The 5,043-nt window shown below is 32.2% G+C and overlaps 1 long non-coding RNA gene across 2 annotated transcripts; it reads left to right on the top strand.

The window, feature by feature from the left end:
- The first annotated feature begins 939 nt into the window (after positions 1 to 939).
- LOC131035627 (uncharacterized) lies at positions 940 to 4,586 on the top strand. 2 transcript variants are annotated; one of them, XR_009103990.2, is made up of 3 exons: positions 940 to 1,156; positions 3,264 to 3,702; positions 3,806 to 4,586. It is a non-coding gene; the product is annotated as an uncharacterized LOC131035627 (long non-coding RNA). The 2 variants fall into 2 exon arrangements; XR_009371900.1 differs by lacking the exon at positions 940 to 1,156 and adding an exon at positions 3,063 to 3,131.
- The last annotated feature ends 457 nt before the right edge of the window (positions 4,587 to 5,043 follow it).

The following is a 5,043-nucleotide window of genomic DNA, read 5'->3' as shown; positions in this document are numbered from 1 at the left end:
GTTGATTGTTAGGTTAGGGTTTTTGTGGTTGAATTCATTTAGCCTTTCAATATTATTGTTATCCATTTTCACCATATACAAAAAGCACTGACAAGGTATATGAGTTAAAAAATAAATAATTTAAATATTTAAAATTAATTTTTTTTTTAAAAGAAAAAAAAATCACAATTTTTATTGGTGAAGAAACAATTGAATAATAATGAGTTAAGAAAAATTGAGTGCAATAATACAACAAGTACTAATAAGTTACCAAGGAACAATTGAATAACAATGACTTAAGAAAATTTGAGTGCAATAATACAACAAGTACTAATAAGTTACCTTCATACACTATAATTCCAATATTACCTTTATCCAATCCTAAGGGTTGACATTGGAGATACAAATAAGTGATACCAAAATTACCCTTAATAACCATCCAATTATTAATTTGCCACACTGCATAAGTTTAGTGGAAAATTATAGAAACAATTTTTTGATAATTGAAACTATTGATTTGATTTAAAAATAATAATAATATTTCTTTTGCCTACTCTTCCTCAATATTAGATGACATATTTGGAAAAAATCATACTAAAATTACCCTTACCTACCCAAGATAACCATTGGATCACTATTTTGCCTGGAGGCATAAGCTTAGTGGAATATTATAGTAACAACTTTTTGAAAATTGAAACTATTAATTCACTTTTAAAATAAAATAATATTTTTCATACCTACCCTTTTAACAATTGGATGGCTTTTTGGAAAAAAACTATATTAAAACTCATTGCATTTTAAAACTTGCAATCTAACTCATGCTCATGCATATGCAAAAAGTGCTACCCTTAGTTGTCCTTGGTGACAAAAAGGGTGCCATTTTGTTATCAGCAACTTGTAATATATTTGTAAAATGTTTTGAGCGTTAAAATAAAACAAAAGTATTTTGTTGGAAGTAAATTAAAACTCTTTCAAAAGTTTTTCTCCGGCTGAGTTTATCAAACCCTAATACATCCGCCGCCATGAGTTTCACTCTAGCAGTTACAGGGCAAAATATTGTCGGATTTTGGTTATGGGTTTTTGGTATGACAATCCGCAAGGTTAAACGAGTGGAATGGTGGTCTTAGTTGCCGATTTCAATGGGATTTTGTGCAGATATTTAGGATTTCATTCTCCGGTAAATCTCTTCAAAAGAACAAGTAATATTGTTTCAAAATACTCTCATTCTTGCAGTTTTCAGGGAGATATCTGAGATTATTTGAATTATAAATGATAAATAATTCAAAGATTAGTTGGTTTCTTTGAAACTTTTCAACGTTCTGTTATTTATGAAAATTTCAATTAAAAAAAAAAAAGATTTTACAGCTGCAAGGTTTTATGTTTTTTAATGAAATCATTTTTGTTGATTTCGTTACAAAGAGGATAATTTATTTCCTTTACAAAGAACAGGTTAGTCGATTGATTAAACCCTAACCCAGTGTGGGTAACCATATATGAGGGTTACTCTTGAAGACAGTCTTTGATCATGTTCTGAAGAACACATTGAAATTATATAAGTTTTTGGAAATAGGACTTTTATGAAAAAAACATAGAGAGATAGATAGAGAGACTTGAATAAGAAAATTAGTAAAAAGAAGATTGACAGACATTTTGTTTTTCATAGTGTTCTTGACTATTACTCTGTTTTGCATAGTACTTGATGCCACTGAGGTTGGAGTTATTATTATTATCCAGAGATTGAGTGTACTCTCTCTGATTGTGTTTAAAATTTAAAAATATCATTCTCTGTCTGCTATACAGAGATATGAAGGACATTGTTGCAATTTTTTTAGTGGGAATCAGATTGAGATATTATTATACTCACTCCAACCATTGATAGTTTTGTGACTGCAGAACATAGTGCAGTCATAAAGGTACCAATGATTGTAGCTTGAGTTGGCAATTTTTGATGTTGTATAAGGAAGAGAGGTTGGTGATTCTTGAGGCCTTGTGGCTTCTAAATTTTGTGTACTGAGTTGGTGTGAAATAATGCAAGGAATCTTTTATCGCGTGGTTTTTCTACCCCAAGAGAGTTTTCCACTCATGAAGATTATGGTGTTATGTGTCCAATCTTGTCTCATTTTGTTTCACATGCTCTGATACTTTAGATCTTTTATTATTTTTTCTTTCTCTCTCTACTGTGTACAAATCATTTTTAGATGTTGCGTGTTTTGTGAAAAGTGGCAAAATCATCTTGTTTTCAGAAATCTTAAATCAAAGATTATCTATCTATCACTTGAATGGTCATTTTACATACTTTGTTAACAGTGTTGTTTTTACAATGTTTTGTCATATTTGGGTAAACTTACAACTCATGTGTTTAATGTCATCCACCTGTTGCTAATCAAGATAGTCTTTTTCAAAAAAAAAAATTGAGTCAAAATTGTGACACTCTGATTCACCCCCCCTCTCAGAGTGTCTCCACTTCCAACAAAAAGGAGCATAAGAGAAAGATGGGTTTTGAAAGGATTTTTCGATAGATGTTTTTAAGTTGATCTCTTCTACATTTTGATAAAAGAGGTTTATTATCTCATAAATTTGCAGGTCAGTAAATAACTCTTCAAAATGAGTTCTTTTCCTTCTTTTTAGACTTTATAATCATAATCTTTCATTTCGTTATTTTTGGCTTTACAATGATAGTCTTTTATTTTCCCCCTTTTTTTGGCTTATTATGTGAAATTAGGTTTTGTTTGTTTTATATGCAAACAAAAAATTCTAAACAAATAATCTAATACATAGATAATTTGAGATTTTCACTGTTTGAGAGATTGTTGAGAGAGATCTGAAATATAGAATGAACAGTATATACAATAGCACTCAAAAAATATTTTGAACAGTATATACAATAGCACTCAAAAAATATTTTATCAATTCATAAATATACTAAATTTTTTCACCGTTAAAGAATCATGTAATCATAAGAAATGACAACAAATTTTAAATCTAAATTTAATTTTATATTAGATCTCACCAATAATCTATCTTTATGTACATTTCAACCATTGTATTCTCCAGCTCATCCTTGTTTCTACTCATTGTGCTTCCAGATCCTTCATGCAATCGTTTGACAAGGTTTAGCAGCAGAAAATAAATGGAGAACAAAGAAGGACCAAGTATCCAAAATAGATCTATAAATTTATATGTTTTTATGAATTTTATTAGATTCATATAATATTGAATCCCATTAATCTATTTGTATTTTTTTTAATCTTGTAATGCATTGATTCATATTGAATCTCATCCAGGAAAGAAAAAGGATGCAAGAAGATCGTGATTCTGTATACTGCAAAAGACTTAAAAGCTGGGTAAACTAATTGGAAAAAGGATGCAAGAAGATCGTGATTCTGTATACTGCAAAGGACTCAAAAGCTGGGAAAACTAATTGGATGATGCATCAGTACCATCTTGGTACTGAGAAGGCTGAAAAGGAAGGCACGTTCGTTGTGTCAAAAGTATAACCCCACTTCCTTCTCATCTTCATCTGTACCAAGATGATACTCATGCATCACCCCCACTTCCTTCTCATCTTCATCTGTACCAAGATGATACTCATGCATCACCCAGTTAGTTTTCTCTGTATATAAAAGCATTGAGAGCATGTGTGCTTCCTAACCATCGTTGAAGAGGATGGGTGTTTCCATTGGATCAAGATCAAATAAGTTGGATGACAAGATTTCTGCAAAGGTAAATCATCAAATTCCTTTTAACAATTTTTTTCACTGGATTATAAAATCATTGCATTATAAAATCTATTTATAATAATATAGATTTGTCTATTCGTGTGCAGAAAGAAGAAGTGGACAAAAAGAAGAAGTGGAGAGAACCTTGGAGTTATTTCATCTGCATCTTGATAAAGGAGGTTAATTATATATAGAACAAGAAACAACCGTCATTCTTTATATTAGGTTTTTAAGAGAGAACAACAATAATAATATGTGTAGGTAAAATGTCATTACCCTTTCTAAATGCATAGCAACTCTAATGTTGTATTAAGGGTTCTACAGATGCTCCATTGCAAGACACTACTACATTTAGTTTGTGAAAAGCCTTCCTAAGAATTTATGTTGTTGTATATTGATAAGAGTGCCCACGTTAAATTGAAACCTCTTTGAAAACAATATAATGGAACCTGAGGAATTCCCCCTTCTAAAAATAAATCTATTACCATCATAAATTGATTATGTAAGTGCATTTGTAAGTTGAAACATCAATATTCAGTTACAAGTAAGGAATGACGTCTTGAATGCAATCAACTTGCACTTTCTGAATATTTCTTCAAGAACTCATGGAGTAATGCCAGTACAGTTCTTCGATGGAAGTAATGTGAGTACAGTTCTTAGATGGAAGTAATGTGATTTGAAGATACTGAGGCCTGTTAGTGTTGGTCATATCCCTGCATGCATATTTGATATGTATTAGGTAATAGACACAATAAAGATGTATATCAGATGATTGAAAATTTTGTGGTATGTCTAGAAATGACTGAGGAGGGGCTATATACCCGATTTGTATGTATGTTTACCCACTGTATTCATGATTTTAATACATAGTCTCAACAACATTCACTCTTTAGCTATCAATTTATTTTCTCACAGCTCTATTGATATTCATGTCTCTCTTTTTACTAAAGCATGTATTGTAATAATGTGATGCTGCCAAAAAGGTTGCCCACTTGAAAAAGCTCTTGGACCATTTGGGAAATGCCCCTTGTATGGTGGCATGGCATGAGTGTTGTTAGATTATTCTACCTCCCATGACCGCTCTCTGTCTCGTGACCACTCTCTACCTCGGGGCCGATGGTGCGGTTGCAACTCCTCTGCTCCTCGCTCACAACTCCCATGGGCACAGTTTTCTCACCACTAGTCCTGTAGTGGTAGTGACTTCAATCAGTGTTGGTCAGCCTCTACGCCATGTCGTGGATCTGCTTCCGGGTGGGGTACAAGGGGTGTTGATTTTCTTGCTGCTGGTGGTTCTAGTTGGTCGAATACCAGCAGAGATTTTACCTGGCTTGGCTCTTCCAAAGGG

The sequence above is a fragment of the Cryptomeria japonica genome, chromosome 3 (assembly GCF_030272615.1).
Source record: "Cryptomeria japonica chromosome 3, Sugi_1.0, whole genome shotgun sequence".
Lineage (NCBI taxonomy): Eukaryota > Viridiplantae > Streptophyta > Pinopsida > Cupressales > Cupressaceae > Cryptomeria > Cryptomeria japonica.
The sequence above is the reverse complement of the archived record's forward strand: the minus strand, read 5'-3'. Positions and strand labels throughout refer to the sequence as shown.